Here is a 20888-nt window from a genome sequence, read left to right on the forward strand (position 1 = left end):
GCCGCTGATGATGGTGATGATGCCAAGAGCTTGACAAGTTTGGTCTTCACAATAATCCAGTATCTTAGTTTGGTCAATGATGGTGATGATGGCAGCTGTCACTAAGCAGTTACTATGCACCAGGCATTTTACAGATATTAATTCCTTTGATTCTCACAACAACCCTATGTGACACATTATTATTCCCTTTTTATAGGAGAGGAAAAACCAAGGCTCAGAAAGTTAACATTACTTGTCTGCATGGCTGATAAGTGACAGGTTAATCTGGTGTTAAGATGCAAGCTCTACTATTTTAGACCATAAATATGAACTGTTTTGCCATAAATACCCATATTTAAAAGTTTTTTGGTAATGGTCACTTCCTCAATGTCCCCTCTTCCCTCCCCCATCCCACAATACAAATAATCTCAGAATGAGAGAAGGTATTTCTCTTAAACCAAGGAAACCTAGTAAGGAGGGATTGACATTTGTCCTGGAATTCCTCAATAGAGCATTTGAAGCTTGCAGCTGGTTAAGAGCCTCTGAGCAGCCTCAGTTTCCCTAGCAGCCCCATCTGAAGAACCAAGATGTAATGAAGCATGAATTTAGCCTAGCACTAGCCCCACAATCCTATGAGGTGAGTGTTACCATAGTTCCACTTTACAGATGAAGAAACTGAGTTTCAGACAAGTTAAACCATGGATTCAAAGTCACACGCAGGGTGAGAAACTTGGATGCCTGATTCCAAATCCGGGGCTTTTTCAGTCACACCATGATTTCCTAAAGCAAGATCAAGTGCCTGATAGGTGACAGCAAGAAGAGTCAAGAACAGCAGTAGGAAAATTGGACAAATTATTTAAGTTGGGGAGATACCAAGGGATTCAGCCAGAGTTGCTACTTCTGTTCACCAATGTCCTCTCTACCTCCCATGGTCTACCCACAAGCCTTTTGGACCTCCCTCCAAAATATACTCCAATCCATCCACTTCACTCCTTTGTTCCTACTATCATCCTAATCCAAACTACTACCATCTCGATGCCTTGGATAATAGTGATCATGATGGTGGTGGTGGTGGCGTTGATGATGGTGACGGTAATGGTGATGATGGTGGTGGTGGTGATGGAAATGATGATGTTAGTTGTGGTGTTGATGATGGTAATGATAATGATTGTGATGGTGGTGTTGGTGGTGCTGGTGATGATAATGGTGGTGGTGATGATGGTGGTGATGATTATGATGGTGGTGGTGGTGCTGCTGATGATAATGATGGTGGTGGTGGTGGTGGCGTTGATGATGGTGACAGTAGTGGTGATGATGGTGGTGGTGGTGATGGAAATGATGATGATGTTAGTTGTGGTGTTGATGATGGTAATGATAATGATTGTGATGATGGTGGTGGTGGTGGTGATGATGATTATGATGGTGGTGTTGGTGGTGCTACTGATGATAATCATGGTGGCAGTGGTGGTGATGATGGTGGCAGTGGTGGTGGTGATGATGGTGGTGGTGGTGGTGACTGATGAGAATGATGATAATCTAAAATAGTTAAGAGCTTACATCTTGACACCAGATGGTGCAAGGCCTTGATGGCCTCCATGCCTCTTAACTGCTCTCCCTTCTTGCTTTCCTCTCTATTCATATATAGCAGCCACTGTGGGCCTTTAAAAATATAAATTCAATCTTACTGAAAGCCCTCCTGCTGAAAACTTTCCAGAGGGATCCCATTAAACAAATATCCCAACTCTTTACCCTGACCTATGAAGCCCTATGTCTGTGACACCACTTCACTCATACTCCCCCCCACCTTACTTTGCAGAGCCAGTCACATGAGCCTCCTTCCAACTCCTCAGACATCCCAAGTTCATTCCTGCTTTGAGCTTTTGCACCTGCTGTTCTCTCTGTCCACAACACTCTTCCCCCAGCTACTTCCATGGCCAGCTCCTTTCGCCTTCGGATCTCAGCTCAGATGTCCCTTCCTTTGAGAGGCCATCTCTGACTACCCTATCTGAAGTTGCTTCTTCTGTCACTCTCTCGGGAATTGCCTTAGTTAATTTTCTTCCTAGCATTTATTACTATCCTAAATTATCTTATTGAGTCAGTTTTTTATTTTCTATCTCCCTGACTAGGATGTAGCCCCATGAAGGCAGAGACTATGTGGGCTTTTCTCACTTCTATGGATATGTTGGATATGATGTGGATATAATGGTACTAGTAGGTGCTCAATAAAAATTGGCTGGATGAATGAATGAATGAATGGATGGATGAATCCCTCTCTGTCCCTTTGTTTGCTCTGGAAGCTGTTGCCCTTATCACCTTATTTAACTCTCACTTCCCTGGGTTCATGTATGAAAATGAGAAAATGCATCTGAAGTACTTATAGCAAGTGCTCAGCAGTGCTCTCATTATTATTATTAATTATTAGCAAAGGCCAGACAGCCTAAAATAGTGACTAATGGTACGATCTTCCTGTGCTTCCCAGCACCTGTGGTGGTCCCCTTGCACACCTCATTCACTCATTCCCAGGGTCTGGATGACAGGATGCAGTGTGGTTGGAGGGAAAATCCTTTACCCTTGGCAGGAGGTGAGGCAGGTGCCTCTGTGAGTGCTGAGAGCCCAGGCCCTGCTGTGCTAACTTTGCACTCAGAGTGGGCTGTCAGCCACCAGCATAGGGTCCCAGTTTAATCACATGTCAGTTTCTCCATTCATCTTCGGTGCTATCTGAGGGCTCATCTTTTTCTACTCTGTGGCATCGTCATGATTGATGATCCTGCACCAGCTCTACCGCCGGGTTAGCTATATTAGCATAGCTCACAGTGGGTGCCCAGCTCCTCCGGGCTCTTTGCAGTCTGGGCCAGCATGGGGTGGCATCATGTTTCTCTTAAGGAGCTCTGTTGTGAATGGAATCGTGTCCTCCCAAAATTCATATGTTGAATCCCTAATTCTCAAGGTGACTGTGTTTGGTGATAGGGCCTTTAAAGAAGTAATGAAGGTAAAATGAGGTCCTAAGGGTAGCACCCTCATCCAATAGGGCTGGTGTCTTCACAAGCAGAGGAAGAGACACCAGAGCTCCCTCTCTCTCCCCACGAGAGCAGAGAAGACAGGCGGCACGAGGATGCAGTGAAGTGGCAACTGTCTGCGAGCTAGGAGAAGCCTCACCAAAACCCACATTTTCTGGTACCTTGATCTTGGGTTACCTACCTCCAGAACTGTGAGAAAATAGACTTCTGTTGTTTAAGCCACCCTGTGGTGTCTGTTATAGGAGTCTTAGTAAGTTAATAGAAGCTACTAGCTGCCTCCATCTTCTGAGAGGAAGGAGGATGGAATTTGTAAAGATGTCTTCAACCAGGAGAGTTTCCTTGGACAAAGGGTGGAAATGAGCCTCAGCAGGGGCGGACTCTCACCTGGCCCTCAGGTGTGTGCTTTCCTGGGAGAGGCTGCATTTATTGCTATGGAGCTGCAGGTAATTTGCCCAAACCAAAATTTGCAGGTAATTTGCAAACTGAATCTCTATGCTCCTAGAGATTCAGTTTGCTCTTTCTAGATCACCAGAGAGGATGATGAGGATGAAATGAGGAAACCTACAGTCACGCAACAATTATATCAAGCACCTACTGTGTGCCTGGCACTGGGCTAGGCTGGGGCCACAGTGATGAGCAAATCAAGGAAGGTCCCAGCCCTTGTGGAGCTCACAGACTAGCGAGCGAGAGATATACTAACCTAGAAATGAAAAGATTTTATATTGTAATACAATTCTGCTGAGAAAAGTAAAACAGAGAGGAGAGAGGACGTGGGGAATGTGGGCGAATCTTTGCTTTGAGGGGCCAGGGAAGGGTCTTAGATTGAGTGTCCTCAGAATCAGACCCTGAACGAGGAACCAGAGGGCAGGGTGCTTATTTGGGAGGTGATCCCAGAAAGACGCAGTGGAGGAATGGGGAAGTGAGGTGGGGAGGGGAGAAGCCAGTGAAAGTGTGCTAAAGAGCAGGTTACGGCTTTGGGCAACTGGGACTCCACGCTGCAGGGGTTCCCGGGAAGCCGTGTAGAATACGCCGCTGACACGTGGAGTAAAGAAGGGAGAGTGTTAACCACCAACCCCCACCACTTACTGGTGGAGGACTACTCCCAGGGCGTTTGCCCCCCGGCATTTCTACCTGGTCCCCCAGGCAGGCTCAGCACCCTCCTCAGCCAGAGGAGGATCTAGGCAGAGTCCTAGGTTCTGGCAATAGAACGCCATCAGCATGGACAGGAGCCGTGGGTGCTGGGGTGGGGCAGATGTGACCTCTCTGAGGAGGCGACCCTTGAACCGACACCAAAATGATGAGAAGGGGCCAGCCACGGGATGAGCTGGGAGAGGAGCTCTGCAGATAAAAGGAAGAGAAGGATCTCGGCCAAAGCCCTTGTCGACGCTTTCGTTGTGTGCAGGTCAGAGGGATTGTCGGGACAGCCTGGGCTAGGGGATGAATCAGGTTCCCCAGGAGCTGAATCAGGTTCCCCAGGAGCTCTCTCTAGTCTCTCTCTCTTTCTTTCTTTCCTTCCTTCCTTCCTTCCTTCCTTCCTTCCTTTCTTTCTTTCTTTTCTTTCTTTTCTTTCCTTCTTCCTTCCTTCCTTTCTTTCTTTTCTTTTCTTTCTCTCTCTCTCTCTCTCTCTCTGTCTCTCTCTCTCTCTCTCTCCTCTCTCTCTCTCCTCTCTCGGTTTCCACCCAGACCCCTCCCTTTGTACCCATCTTCAACGGAGGCAGTGATTGGCTGGCCAGAAGTGTGGGCGGGGCCTTTGGGGTCCAATCCTAGGAGGATCCGGGCCATTCATTGGCCCCTGTGGGAGGTGGGCGAGGTGGAGAAATGGGACCCCCAAGGAGGGAGGTGAGAAGCAGGACAAGTTGACAAATTCCGCAACTACGAATGCCCTCCACTTCCCTAGTGCTGGAGGACAGGGCTGAGCCCTCTCTGGCCATTCAGTGATGCTCCCATGTCACACTGGTCATGCCTCTTGGTGGCCCGAAGAGGCCTGTCCCCAACAACTGCAGGTAGCCCCAGGACACAGGGAGCACCAGTCTGGCCTAGTGTCGCAAAGGCCTAGTGCCACAAAGGCCACAGTGAGGCCAATTGGCACATGTGGACCGCACAGAGGGGTGCTCTGCCTGTATTGGCCAAGGTAGTAGTGGAGCCCAGGCCTTGGATGTTCCATTAGGAAGTCCCTAGAGTGCCCTGCGGGCATCCCCTGGCTTGGCAGCGTCTCAGTGTGGGTCCCCAGAAGCAGGCAGTGAGACAAGGACTCCAGTGAAAGTCATTTATGTGGGAGGCGAAGGAAACAGCAGCAGGGGAGTGGAGACATGAGACAGGGAAGGGAAGGCGCCAATAAGCAGCGCATCATCACACCAGCTACCACATCACACCAGCTACTGCGTCACACCAGCTACCGCATCGCACCAGCTACTGTGTGGCTGACTGGAGCTGAATCCCACTGGGGAACCCAGGGAGACCGTGGAGACACTTCTCAGGGTTGGTTACCCCTGGGAAGCAAGGAAGCAGGAGTATTGAAAAGCCCACTCTGGGCTGGGCACAGTGGCTCACACCTATAATCCTAGCACTTTGGGAGACCGAGGCAAGAGGATGGCTTGAGTCCAGGAGTTCAAGACCAGCCGGGGCAACATAGAAGACCCCGTCTCTACAGTTTAAAAACATTAAAAATTAGCTGGATGTGGTAGTACATGCCTGTGGTCCCTGTTACTCAGGAGGCTGAGGTGGGAGGATCACTTGAGTCCAGGAGGTCAAGGTCGCAGTGGTTGCAGTGAGCCATGATCACATCACTGTACTCCAGCCTGGGTGACAGAGCGAGATCCTGTCAAAAAAAAAAAAAGCCCCCACCATGGTCAGTTACTGCTCAAGGCTGCTTTGGGTGGTCATTCCCCTGAACGTCCAGCCTGTGTGTGTTGGAGGGAAGACTCCATCCGCGGAACTTGTTGGAGCACACTGAAGTCACAAGCTTGAGAGATCTGGATTGGGTCGACAGTATCACTTCACTTATTTGGAAATTCAATTAACTAGAATTATGTTCTCAGTAATTTCTACAAACCCGTGGGGCTAATGTAGGGTACCATGTCCCTTATCTGACCTTTGATTCCTCCGCCCTTCTCCCAGCCCCTAGCTCCCCAACTCAAGCATCCCTTTGCTCCAAGGCACAATGTCTCCAGGAGACACCTTTGCAGGAGATTCACTCTCACCAAGGTCCGTCATCACTAGCAGGGGCCACCCAAAAGCCCAGCCCTAACTCCCATGAAGCAGAGAGAGCCCCTCCCAGCTGTTCTGCCTGCCTCCTTGTTCCCCCTCCCCTCCCCTTTTTGGCCCCAGTGTCCTCTGAACTTACTGTCTGCTCCTGCATCACAGCCTCTGCATACATTGGCCCCTTTTCTTAGAATGCATTCCCACCACTCCAGTTTCTGCCTGTTGAAAAGTTTCAACGTGCAATCAACAAAAATGTCTATTGAGAGTTAGGCACTGGGAATGGAACATTGACTCAACACCACACAGACCTTCCTTTTGGAGTTTGCACTCGGGTGGAAAAAGAAATCAGTCATCACACACATTTTTCTATACTCACAATACGGTAAATGCAATGAAGAAGGACAGGGAGACACAAACACATAGGGTTGGGGGGTGGTGGCTGGACTGGATCTGGGGTTTCCCAGGAGGTTTCTGGGGCAGTGATATCAAGCTGAGGCTTGAAAGGTGAGTGGGTGAGAGGTGGAAGGGAGCATCCCAGGCAGAAGGAACAACATGTTAGGCCCTGAGATGGACTCTGCATAGCTGGTGTGGCTGGAATTGAGAGAAGGCAAGCGGGCAGGGGGCAGAGTGGGCAGGGGCTGCAAATGGATCCTGAGAGATTTAGGAAGACAGGAAACATTTACATCTATCAAGCCGCCCTGCCTGGGAATTCTGAGAATGCCCAAGGCTTACCCTCAGCTCCCCTAAATGCAGCCCCCAAATCCTCCTTTAGGAGACTGTGCTGCTAATCTGTTCCAGAGACAGGCTTGGGACTCACTGCCCCAGGCACGCCAAAGGAGTCTCATACATTCTTCAAGGCCTAATTCAAGTTGCTCCTCTCTGAGAAGCTCTCTAAGCTGAAATCAGCTTAGAGAGCTTCTCCCACCTCCCAAGTCCTCCACCTCCGAAGTCCTCCTTAGCTCTTGGCTCTTTGGCATCTGAGAGCACAGGGACAGGGGTGAATATTCCTTAGTCTGCCGCTTGGGGCAGGGCAGCCCAGGCTCTTGCTCCAGGGACGGTGGACGATGCTGCCTGGTACCTGGCTGTGGGCAGGTGTGGGCCACCACCTCCAAGGACCCATCATTCCTGCCTGCTCCTCACACCTGGAGATCACAGGATATGTGGAATTGAAGCTTTTAGGGATCCATAAGGGACTTCATCCACAGACTTGCAGGGAATGATGGTGGGCTGGGGGAGGGGGTCGTCCCCTTTTCCTGGTTTTTCCAAGGCTGGGGTGGTAGAAAGGAAAACGATTCCTGGCAAACCCATGCTGCTGTCACGTGCCTGCCTCCCAGGGCTGCTGAGAGGGTGGGAGATGCCTTCTATTGAGAACTCCCCACCCCCATCCCCAACCACTTTGCATTCTGGGGCAGGGGAGTGGGAGCCACTTGTCATTGTTCCTGTACGTTGGCTGGCAGGAGGCCCAGGGAGGGGGCTCCCCAATAGAAAATCTGCAGCTGCCTGTCTTTAAGGTAAAATTACCGTAATTACCCCAATTACTAAATCCATCAAGAGCTTTGGACCGGAGGCCTGGAGAACAATTGGGCCCTGATGGATCTGAGGAGTATGAGTCACGGGGGTGGGGGCACAAAGCACATGGGATGAAGGCGAGTGGGGGCGGCAGCTGATGTTAAACCAGGGGTGGGGATGGGGAAATGCAAAGAGATTATGATTAGCCAAGACCCCACTCTCCTCCTTCAGTGAGATTTTTCTTCTCTATTGGAAAGAAAAAAAATACCCCAAATTCTGTCTGCCTTTTCCTTTCACAGAACCCTGCACCTTGGGTGGGCGTTGTGACTCACGCCAGTAATCCCGGCACTTTGGGAAGCCGAGATGGAAGGATGGCTTGAGGCCAGGAGTTTGAGACCACCCTGGGCAACAAAGGGAGACCCCGCCTCTACAAGAAATTTAAAAATCAGCCGGCCATGGTGGTGCATACCTGTAGTCCCAGCTACTCCGGAGGCTGAGGTGAGAGGATCACTAGAGCCCAGGAGTTCAAAGCTGCAGTGAGCTATGATCACACCACTGCACTCCAGCCTGGGTGACAGAACAGGACTCTGTCTCTAAAAAAAACACAAAAACAAAAGAACCCTATACTCTATGGCCACCTGACTTAGACCCGCTTTGACCTTTCATGAGAGCTAAAATTTAAAGAGTTGAGAGCAATGGCTAGCATCTCCTGGGTCCCAGCATGGACCAGGAACTGTGGGAAGAGCTTTTCAGGCTTCCTCCCTTTCAATCCCATGAAGTGGGTTTCCTCCTGCTTCACAGACGTGGGTGCCCACATTTCCTCTTGGCCTGGGTTCTGAGCAGACCAGCCCTGGGCCTGGTTGGCTTCTGTATTCCTCACCATGCTTGGTAAAGGAAGTGAAGGACAAGGCTGGCAGATTAGGTGGGCTACTGGGAAAAGCACCTTACAGGACATGTCCCCTCTTTTCATTTCTATTCGAACTTTACTGCATTCAAAGAGTAGTTAAAACATTCAGATTCTTCCTCTCAGTTGATCTGGATTTGTAGCCTAAGGAAATAATCTCTAATTGTGGAAAGGCTATATCGTGAAGCTAATTCTTTCAGCATTGTTTATGCTGGCTGCACAATTTAACTTTAAGAGAAGATCCAGGCTGCTGATGCCTCTGTGCTCCATTGCCAGGAGGAGTTATGTCTGCAGGACCCCAGGCATAGAAGAAAGAGATCCCCTTGGCTGAAGTAGACTTAGACCAGAATTGGGAGGCAGATCTGGGTTTCCACAGAAGACATTGGGACCAAAGCCGCCACGAATTATAAAATTTAAGTATGACCTGGCTTGTCCCTGGTGCCTGTATCTCCAAGGTGACTTTGCAGGGCTTGTAGGTGTTGCTCCAGGATTTAGGATGTCAGGGTCCAGGCCAAATAGCTTCCTAACTCATCATAACTAATATGGTTAACATGGAAAGTTGTGAAACAATTTAATGTCAAAACATAAGGGCCAGCGTGGTGGCTCATGCCTGTAATCCTAGCACTTTAGGAGGCTAGTAGGGAGAATGGCTTGAGCTCAGGAGTTTGAGACCAGCCTGGGCAACATAGTAAGACCTTGTCTCATCCAAATATCAAAAAGTTAGTCTGGCATGGTGGTGTGCACTCAGGAAGTGGAAGGAGGATCACTTGAATCCATGAGTTTGAGGATACAGTGAACTATAATTGTGCCACTGCACTCCAGCCTGGGTGACAGAACGAAACCCTACCTCAAAAAAGAAAAGAAAAGAAAGAAAAGAAACGAAAAGAAATGAAACGAAACATAGGGAGACTGGCTGAATAGATGAAGTTTTGTGCAGGCTTTTAAAATAATGAGTAAAAAGATTCCTTTGAAATCTGGGAAATTACAATAGAATGTTTATTGCCATGCTGGTTTTTTGTTTTTTGTTTTTTGTTTTTTGAGACAGGGTCTTGCTCTGTTGCCCAGGCTGGAGTACAGTGGAGCCTAGAGAAGGGCAGGAGAGCCCTTGACCATCACCCAGGCTGGTGCCAATCCTCAGGGGCTGAGCCACTCCCTCTAGAAGGCCTGGGTTCAGGAAATGCCTCTGAGTCAGAAACACTGTGGGACAATATTCCCTGACATTTTCCCAAAAAAGGGCCCCAAGGGAAGAGGAAAGTGCAGGTGAGCTTGGAGCAAACATGAACTCTACCCATTGGCTCATTCAATTATTCATTCATCCATTCAAAACACTATTCTTGCTATAATCCTAAACAAATTGACCCAGGAACGGAAGACCAAATACCTCATGTTCTCACTTATAAGTGGGAGCTAAGCGTTGAGCACACATGGGCATAAATATGGGAACAGTAGACACTGTGGCCTACTATGGGGGAGGGGGAGGGTGGGTTAAAAACTACCTATTGGGTACTATGCTCACTACCAGGGTGACAGGATCCATACTCCAAACCTCAGCATCACATAATACTCCCGTGTAACAAACCTGCACATGTGCTCCCTGAATGTATCTGAAATAAAAGTTGAAGGCTGGATGCCGTGGCTCATGCCTGTAATCTCAGCACTTTGGGAGGCCAAGGTGAGAGGATTGCTTGAACCCAGGAGTTTGAGACCAGCCTGGGCAACAGGATGAGACCCTGTCTCTACTAAAAATAAAAAGTAAAAATAAATTAGCCAGGCGTGGCAACATGTGCCAGTAGTCCCAGCTGCTTAGGAAGCTGATGTGGGAGGATCACTTGAGCCCAGGAGGTTGAGGCTGCAGTGAGCTATGATCGCGCTACTGCACTGTAGCCTGAGCTATAGAGCAAGACCTTGTCTCAAAAATTAATTAATTAATTAATTAATTAAAATATGAGTTGACATTTAAAATCAAATGTTCTCATGGTGTCCTCTGTCTACAGCCCTGTGATGGGACCTGGGGATACTGCCATGAATGAGACAGAACTAGCTGCCATTCAGAGCTTCCAAGGCAGCCACACAAGTTGCTCTTTTGTGAAATTTTATGATTTCCTCTCAAATATTCACATGAATTTTACATTTTATTTTGTAATGTAGCCATGCTTGTTTTTGTAATTTTAAAATGATGTTTTCACAACAATATGCACGGACTTAATGCCACTACTGGATTGCACAGTCAAAAGGGCTAAAACAGCAAATGTTATGATATGTATATATATGTGTATATATATATATATGTGTGTGTATATATATATATATTCGTGTGTATATATATATATATGTGTGTGTGTGTATATATATATATATACGTGTGTATATATATATATGTATTTTAGACAGAGTTTTGCTCTTGTTGCCCAGGCTGGAGTCCAATGGTGTGATCTCGGCTCACCGCAACCTGCGCCTCCCAGGTTCAAGCGATTCTCCTGCCTCTGCCTCCAAGTAGCTGGGATTACAGGCGTGTGCCACCACGCCCAGCTAATTTTGTATTTTTAGTAGAGACAGAATTTCTCCATGTTGGTCAGGCTGGTCTCGAACTCCCGACCTCAGGTGATCCGTCTGCCTGGGCCTCTCAAAGTGCTGGGTTACAGGCATGAGCCACCGTGCCTGGCTGGTATGTATATTTTTGTTGTGGTAAAATATACATACAAAAATCTTACAGTTTTAACCATTTTCGGGTGCACAATTCAGTGGCATTAAGTCCATTCACATTGTTGTGCAACCGTGACCACCTCCAAAACTTTTTCATCTTCCCAAACAGAAATTCTGTACCCATTAAACACGAATTCTGCATCCCTCCCTACACCCACCCCGGGAGCCATCATTGTACTTTCTGTTTCTCTATTTTTATTTCTTATTTTTTTGAGAGAGGGTCTTGCTCTATTGCCCAAGCTGGAGTGCAGTGGTGCAATCTCAGCTCACTGCAACCTCCGCCTCCTGGGTTCAAGCAATTCTCCTGCCTCAGCCTCCCGAGTAGCTGGAATTACAGGTGTGTGCCATCACATCCAGCTAATTTTTTGTATTTTTGGCTATCATTCATTCATTCCACAAATATTGGCTGGTTATCTGCCATGTGCCAGGAACTCTACTAGATGATATGAAGATGAACAAAACCGGACAGAACCCCTGCCTTCATGCCCTTCCTGCCCACAGGGGAGGCAGGCATTGATCATGGCATCTCTGTCCTGTGGTACTAAAGGTCCAGCAGTCCATGCTGGGAGGCAGCATTTCAATCAGCAGTGGGTATTCTGCTTGGTGGGCTGGCCCAGATCCCAGTGTCCCATCACTTTTCTGAGCTCAGTTTTCTCATCTGTGAAATGGGAGTGATCACTCTTCCCATCCAACCTTTTGGTGTGGCAGGATGAGGTTCTCTGTTCCTCTCACCCTCTTCTTTCCTCCCTCCTCTGTGAGATCAGCAAAGGCAAATTCTCATCCTCATTTTGCAGATGAGTAGACTGAGGATCAGGGAGGCAGGGCAGAGTCTTCACCAGAATCTTTCCCAGGATGGTCTCTATCCCTCACTAAGTCACTGGATCTGCTTTCCCCAGCCTGGGGGCACTGCCACCCCTCCAGCTGGGCTCCTACCGAGTGCCAGTCAATGTGTCCTCGTGTCTGAGGGCAAAGACTAGAGGCCTGGCAGGACCCTCCCAGGGTATCTCCTTTTTACCTGTGTCTTCCCACCAGGCAGGGTTCCCTGGGCTCCAGCAGGTGCAGGCAGGACCCCCCCAGGCACTTTACTTCCCCAGCCTTCAAAAGAGTTCCCTGCCTATGTTGTTTTCTGTCCAGTTGGAGCACAGATCCCACAGTCACACAGACCAGGGCTTAGTTCTTAGCTGATCTGTGGGACCTTAGCTGGGGGTCTCTAAGTCTCATTGTCCTCACCTATAAAACCACTCCCTCTGGTTGATAAGGAAACTGTGCTCACCTGGTGGGACACTGCTGCATTCACCAACTCAGGCTGCCATAACAAAACACCATAGCCTGAGTGGCTTATGCAACAGAAATGCATTTCCTTCCAGTTGTGGAGGCTGGAAGTTCAAGGTCAAGGTGCCGGTAGGGCTGGTTTCTCCTGAGATCTCTTACCTGGGCTTGCAGATGTGTCTTCACATGGCTTTTTCTCTGTGTGCCTGCATTCCTGGCATCCTGCTCCTCTTATAAGGACACCCGTCCTATGAACCAGGGCCCAGCCCTTATGATGTTCCTTTTACCTAATTACCTCCTTAAAGGTTCTATCTCCAAATGCACTCACCTTGGGGGTTAGGGCTTCAACCTACAAATTCTGAGGGATTGAGGAAGACACAATTCAGTCCATAACTACTCAGCAATTAAAAGGAACAAGCCACTGATGAGCAAGAGAAGCCAGACACAAAACGTAGACATGTATGATTCCATTTATATGAAATGCTGGAAAAGTCAGAATGAATCTACAGTGACAGAAAGCACAGCTGTGGTTGCCTGGGGCTGCAGGAGGGGAGAATTCTTGGGACAATCCGTGGGAGAACTGACTCCAAAGGGTTCCAAGGGGGCTTTCTGGGGTTGATGAAAATGTTGCCTCTTGATTGTGGTGATGGTTGCATGGAAATATACATTTGTCAAAACTCATTGAACTGGATGCTGAAAATGAGTGTGTAAATTGTATGCATGTAAACTATACATTACTAAAATAAAATTTAAAACCCTACCTCAAAGGGTTAAAAAAATAAGACTCAAGTTAGGTGGTTGTTAGGAGTAAATGAGTTAATGCCTGCAAAGTGCTTAGCTTGGAGCCTGGCATGGTGTAAGTGTGCAAGTAAATGGTAACCATGGTAACCTGAAAACAAGACTTTTGCCCAGTAAGTGGGGCAAGAAAGAGAAATAAACACAGAAGGCAAGGGGTGGGGAGCGATGCTTCTCCCATGCCCAGAGCAGACAGGCAGGGGCTGTGATCTCAGCCTCCTGGAGTCATCGGGTCACTCTCCCGGCCCAGGCGAGGATTCTTATAATGCCTGTCAGCATCTTTTGGGCCCTGGGGGCAGCCAGCTGCAACTTAGCCCCTGTTCAGCCCTGATCCTGTTTTTCTTTTTCTTCATTCATTCACTGAACATGCACATTGGACCACCTAGCACAACAAAAGACAATAATAGCTGCTTCTGTTTACTGAATGATCTTATGTGCTCAGTGCTTGACATTTTAGGCTGAACCAAGTGAAAGAGCCAAGATTCCACCAGTTTTTACGCACAAAATGCAAGTTTACTGTGGTTCAACCTGATACATGATCTCTTTCATTGTTATGACAAATCTGAGAGTAGATATGATTATTTCCATTTTGTGGCTGAGAAGATGGAAATTCACAGAGGTGAAGTGCCTGGCCCAAGGTCACACAGCTGTGAGTAGCTGGATTTGAACACAGGTCTGACTCTGAATCCCATATGTTACACGTTCCTTGCCCTTAAGGAGTACCGGTCTAGTGTAGGGATGAACACACTAAATACGGCCCCCGGGGTCTCGCCCACTCACCCCCTGAATCCCCCCAACAGGCTGCCCTCAGCTTTTCAGACACTGGACATGAGTGTTCTTGGTCTTCCAATGATGCCAAAGTCCTGCCGCCCTGCAAACAGCTCCCCTGCCCACCAGGACATCTTGCCTTCTCCGGACCTGCTTCTCCCCGGACCTCGGGGGTTGTGTGGTCAGTGCTGGCTGGTCCCTGGTGAAGCTGTACCTATGTGTCTCTGTTGCCCCAGGAGTTGGCCTCATTCTGCCCATCTTGTCCTCACTCCAAGCCCGCCCCTTCTTAAAGACTCCCTCTGAGTTCAGGTTTGTCTTTAATTCATAGCTCATTAGTAGATCAAAGAGGACAGAGACACCCTGAGTCTAAGGGATCCTCAGGCAGCCCCATCCTCACACTGTAACAAGGTGCCCCCTTGGCAGGAGACAAGGGGATCCCCCTGGCTGCTCTTTGTGAAGCAAGGAGAGGGGGCTGGGACCTGGCTCCAGGCTCCCACATTTATAACAGGGCCAGAGGTTCAGCTGGCAGGGCTGAGGCAGAGGCATTGGAAAGCCGTCAGCCCCTCCTCCAGAGCCTGAGCAGGACAAGGACAGTTAATTCCTCTGGTGTTATCAGCTGGGCACAGGCTCTGGTTGCATAGCAACCCAGATTGCTCTCTGCCTCTAGTGTTCCAAAAAAAAAAAAAAAAGCATTTTCTCCAACTCCATGAAATGGAATTGGGCCCAGGGCAGCCCAGGCTCCCTGCCCCCAAGTGTAGCTCATTTGTAGGAAGCCCCGACCCATGCCCTGCTGTGGGATCCCCACTCTTAAGGCCTTCATCCCCGTCTTGCCTCACCCATGCCAGGCTGGGGGTAGGAATTCACCCACCACCCTACTGCTGCAATGTGAAGCTGGGTCAGAAGTGAAGTCTCAGTTTGTCCAAGGGGATGCTGGACAGGCCTGGGATCTGGGTGAAAAGGCATGAACTGGGGGAGCCCAGCCAGTTCTGGCAATGCAGTTTACTTGTTCATTCATTAAGAAATATTTATTGGGCACCTACTGGGTCCCATACCCGTAAACTCCCAATATTTGGTGAGTTAAAGATGGCTGCCAACTCTTTGCCACTCCTTCCATGAAGAAGTGGAATCCAGGCTGGGCGTGATGGCTCATACCTGTAATCCCAGCACTTTGGGAGGCCGAGGCGGGTGGATCACGAGGTCAGGAGATCAAGACCATCCTGGCTAACACAGTGAAACCCCGTCTCTACTGAAAATACAAAAAATTAGCCAGGCGCGGTGGCGGGCGCCTGTAGTCCCAGCTACTTGGGAGGCTGAGGCAGGAGAATGGAATGAACCCAGGAGGTGGAGCTTGTAGTGAGCCGAGATCGCGCCACTGCAGTCCGGCCTGGGCGAAAGAGCGAGACTCCATCTCAAAAAAAAAAAAGAAAGAAAGAAAGGAAAAAGAAGTGGAATCCATTTCCCTTCCTCTTAAATTGGGGCTGGCTCTGTGGCTGGTCTGGCCAGTGGAATGTGACAGTAGTGACACTGTATAACTCTGAGACTGAGCCTAAGAAATTAGCAGATTCTACCTTTGCGGCTTGAAATGCTCCTTCTTGGAACCCTATCACCATGATGTGAGGAAGCCCAAGCAGCCACGTGGAGCGGCCCTCTTTAAGTCTGTATCATTTACCAGTTGCATGAGTAAAGCCATATAATACCATGTGAAGCAGAAGAATCCTCCAGCTGAACCCTGACCAGGTCCTTGACCCACAGAATCATGAGCAAATAAAACTATTCTCCCTTTAAGCTAGTAAGCTTTGAAGTAGCTTGTTATGAAATAATAGATAAACAAAACACCAGGAGAGCTTAGTTTTCCATTCATAGATTCTCAAATACCAACACATGTGGTTTAAGTACCTGATGTATGCTAGGCCCTGTGCCCAGTTCCAAAGCAAAATGCCACTCACACCGGGGAACTGGAGGCATCAGGAGACGGCACAGAGGCAGAGAGCAGAACCAAGAGCCCAGAGATAAGAGCAGACAATTAAATAGAAACCACCTATAATTAAAGGGGTCACAAAAGAAGGTGGGGAAGGCAATTTTCATTGCTACTCAGACCACACAGTGTTGAATTCAGGTATCACCTCTGCATATTTGGAAATAGGTTCCTGGGCCACATGGGAGGGATTCTGAGGCGAAGTCTGAGCTCCGGGGTGATGGATTCATGGTGTCTACAGTGGGTGGGGAGAGGAGAATGCAGGTACCTGTCTCATGCCTGTGCTTCTTGAGCCCATGCTGTCTGCTGGCCTCTGTGACTAACTCTTCTGCACCTACTTAGACAAGGAGAGAGGCTGGAAAACAGGTTGTTCAGGCAGGCTTTGTGGGGGCTAGAGCAGAGAGGACCCCAGGCATGCATTCATACTTTTCAAACTGGAGTTATAGACCTCCTTATAAACCAGCAGGGCAGCTTCAGAGGGTTAGTTTTTAGTTTAGTTTAGTTTTGTTTTAAAATGTCTTCTAGTCAATTTAGTTCAAAATTCCATCATCTTGTTCTGTATTCTTGGGTCAGACTTTCACCTGGCTCTTTTTTTTTTTTTTTTTTTTTGAGATAGAGTTTTGCTCTTGTTGCTCAGGCTGGAGGGCAATGGCGTGGTCTCAGCTCACTGCAACCTCTGCCTCCTGGGTTCAAGTGATTCTCCTGCCTCAGCCTACCAAGTAGCTGGGATTACAGGCACTCGCCATCACGCCTGGCTGATTTTTGTATTTTTAGTAGAGATGGGGTTTCACCATGTTGGCCAGGCTGGTCTTGAACTCCTGACCTCAGGTGATCCGCCCGCCTCGGCCTCCCAAAGTGCTGGGATTACAGGCATGAGCCACCACGCCTGGCCTCTTTTTAATACTGATGTCTGGGCTCTACCCACCCACCCCCTTCATGCTTGGGAGTCACTGTTTTACAACTCCTCAGCTGATTCTAACACGCAGCCGGAGTTGAGAAAACAGCCGCCTAACCGTTGGAGACACACAGCTGATAAAAGGAAAGTCTTCGTTCTCAAGAAACGTCTAGGTTTGGGGTGGGGAGTCGGGGGTAAGTAGGAGGCAGTTGTGTGCTGAAAACGTTTCTGTGTTCCAGGGAAAAGGGCTTGATTTTTAGCATTTGCTGATTTTTGTGATATAGATACTTTCACTATGGCCGATTTCAAGCCACCAACGTGATGTAACTGAAAGCTGGGTTGGGATGAGAGGCACAATGGCACACCACATACTAGAGGCAGGCACATCCACAGCTCATGACAACGCTGGGTGAGAAGGGCTCTAGTTACTTTGCACTGGACCAGCATCAGACCAGCAGCCTTGGCACCACATGGGTGCTGGTGAGAGAGGCAGAAGCTAAGGTTCACCCCAAATCAACTGAATCAGCATTTGTGCTTTAACTGGATCTCCAGGCGATTCATGAGCACATCCAAGTTTGAGAAACTCCACTCCAATAAATGTATCTGTAAAAACCTTTTCTGGGGCCTGACATGGCATGGTGGCTCATGTCTGTAATTCCAGCACTCTGGGAGTCCAAGGTGGGAGGATCACATGAGGCCAAGAGTTGAAGACCAGCCTGGGCAACAACATACGGAGACACCTGTATCTACAATAAAATAAAATAAAATTAGCTGGGCATGGTGGTGAGTGCCTGTAGTCCCAGCTACTCAGGAGGCTAAGGTGGGAGGATCCCTTGAGCCCAGGAGTTTGAGGCTGTGACGATCAATGATTGTGGCAGTGTACCTCAGTGTGGGCAACAGAGTGAGAACCTGTAGAAAGAAAGAAAAGAAAGAAAGAGAGAAAGAGAGAGAGAAAGGGAGGGAAGGGAAGGACGGGAAGGAAGGGAAGAAAGAAAGAAAGGAAGGAAGAAAGAAAGAAAGAAAGAAAGAAAGAAAGAAAGAAAGAAAGAAAGAAAGAAAGAGAGAGAGAGAAAGCAGATGGAAATAACCATACCTAGAAGGGTCAGAGAAACCTTCCCAGGAAGAGTGGCATAAGAATTGGGTTTCAAAGGATGAGTAGGAGTTTTCCATACAGATAAGAGGTAAGAATGGGGAAAGGAATAGTTGAGAGGGATGAGTATGGACAAAGGTATAGAGTGGGGAAAAGGTGGTGTGGAGAGGGCATGGGGTGTAGTGGGAGGAGACGAGGCTAGAGAAGTGGGTTCCCAAAGTGTCACCTGACCAGCAGCATCTGTGTGCTGGAAACTCTTGTGAAATGCAAATTATGAGGCTCCCCTCCTAAATCTACTGAATCAGAAATTCTGGAGGTGGGACTAGAATCTGTATTTTTTATTTTTTATTTTTATTTTTTGAGACTGAGTCTCACTCTGTCGCCCAGGTGGAGTGCAGTGGTGCAATCTCGGCTCACTGCAACCTCCGCCTCCCAGGTTCAAACGATTCTCCTGTCTCAGCCCCCCGAGTAGCTGGGACTACAGGAGCGTGCCACCATGTCCAGCTAATTTTTGTATTTTTAGTAGAGACGGGGTTTCACCATGTTGGCCAGGATGGTCTCAAACTCCTGACCTCAACTGAGTCCTGATTTCTGAGAAACAGACAACAGCATGTGTGTGACTGACGAGTGGGCTCTGCTGAGCACCGATGGGTTTGCTGGTGGGACAGTTATGGAGAAGAAATCTCCTGAAAGCATCCTCCATCTTGAACTCAAACTCACTAGTGACCTTGGCTGAGATGTCACTTCCACTGTAAAGCCCTCTCCCTGCCAGCCACTCTCCATCGCTGTGACCCCACTGCCTCCTCAGCCCTCCCCATTACCTCTCAAGCTGTTCTCTAATGGCTTAGCTGTCCTTCCAGCACAAGGCCAGGACCTTGTACATCTTGGCATGACATCCCCAGCACACTGCCCGACGTTACCCCCATTCCAGCAGCTCACTCTTGATTGAGCACTTACTGAGTGTGAGCATCATGCCACAGGCTTTACCGGAGCTGTGTCATTTAAACCTGAGAACTGCCCTATGAAATGGGTACTATTGTTGTCAACCCCATTTTACAGATGAGACTGAGGCACAGGAAATAAAATACACTGCTCAAAGCCACATGGCTGGTAAGCCACAGGCAGCCTGCCTCCAATAGACAAACACATTTTGTTGTTGTTATTGTTTTTGTGCTTGTTGCAGGAAGGGAGGGAAAGGGGGAGGGAAAAGCGGGATTTCCTGAGCATCTTTATCACGCATGAGGTCCACAGTGCCCTCCCAGACTGCTGGCTATTCTCCCTTCACTCTGAGGGACACTGCGGAAGGACCTGGAAGAGCTGAGCCTTGTCCAGGGGCAGTGGCTGCTTTATTTAGGGCATAATGAGCCAGTGTCTCTGCTGTGACTCAGCCACGGCCCAGGGGTCTCCAGGGAGAGGGGACTGTCTGCAGGCCCTGGCTAGCAACTCTCTGCTAACAGCACCTTTCAGCTCCCGCTCTCTCAGCTGCTGTAGCCATTAGTGCTGAAATTAGCATCGTAATTGCCTTTTAACTATTCTTAGCTGTGAAAGAGACCAGGCTGCCCCGCCTCTCCCTCCCTGCCTAGAGAGCAGTGTTGGCTTCCCTTCCTGGGTCTAAGGACCACCCCCTGTCTACAATCCCGAGCCTCAGTTTCTTCGTCCTCCAAGTGAGGGTGATAATCCAAGCTTCCAAGCCTTATTGTGATGCATATAAAATGCTTGTCATAGTTCCTAGCACACTGTGAGCAATGATTCCAGTTGTTGTGTTTGGAGACCCAGGAGTGCAAGGATATGTATGCAAGTCCATGTCATAACCAGCGTTAGTGCTCAGGTCCTTTTGACTCTGAGCTTAGGGCTCTTCCTGTCCCACCATGTCAATCCTTAAAATGTGCCTTTCCCTGCCAACAATGGCTTGTTTGTAGGCTGGGCAATCACTCTTGTAATCCCAGCATTTTGGGAGGCCAAAGGGGAAGAATCACTTGAGGCCAGGAGTTGGAGGCCAGCCTGGGCAATGTATCGAGATCACATCTCTACAAAACATTTTAAAAATTACATGGGTGTAGTGGAGTGCTCCTATAGTCCCAGCTACTCAGGAGGCTAAGGTGGGAGGATCACTTGAGCCTGGGAGGTTGCAGTGAGCCAAGGTCACACCTCTGTACTCTAGGCTGGACAGCAGAGTGAGATCCTGTCTCAAAATAAAACAAAACAAAAAAAAACACAATCATATGAGATGACAGTAAACAAGATCTTGCCTGAAAACATTCAGCTTTGTCATCATAATTAGAAGATTTTTACTACAAAAAAATCAGGCCTCGGTGAAGAGAGGGGACTCACCCCAAAGGAGTTGCAACCACTGGGTCATCTAGTTTGCCCTCTTAAAAGTGTGAACACTAACTTTTGATATGCAGCAAAAGGTTGAAGGGACTGATGATGAAGCCCAGCTGCCTGGTTCCAGTCCAGTTCTGCCACTCCCCACAGGGTGACCTTAGGCCAGTTACTTAACCTCTCTGTGCTTCGGCTTCCTATTCTGCAAAATGAGGATAATAATGCCTTTCCGGCAAGTGTGTTCTGAGGTATGAATCAGTCAATGTACGTGAAGCACCTGGCACAGCAGTAAGACACAGTGAGAACCAGGTAAGTGTTTGCTCTTATTACTCATTAGGCATCTTTACTTACTTGCTTGTGTGGCTTCTAAACTGCAGTTTGGGGAGGGGGTTCTGCAATCATCAGCAGCAAATTGTTTTTAGGCCAGTCACCGTCACATGGACGATGCTTTCTTACCCTTG

The sequence above is a fragment of the Gorilla gorilla genome, chromosome 21, assembly GCF_029281585.2.
Source record: "Gorilla gorilla gorilla isolate KB3781 chromosome 21, NHGRI_mGorGor1-v2.1_pri, whole genome shotgun sequence".
In the NCBI taxonomy this organism is placed as follows: domain Eukaryota; kingdom Metazoa; phylum Chordata; class Mammalia; order Primates; family Hominidae; genus Gorilla; species Gorilla gorilla.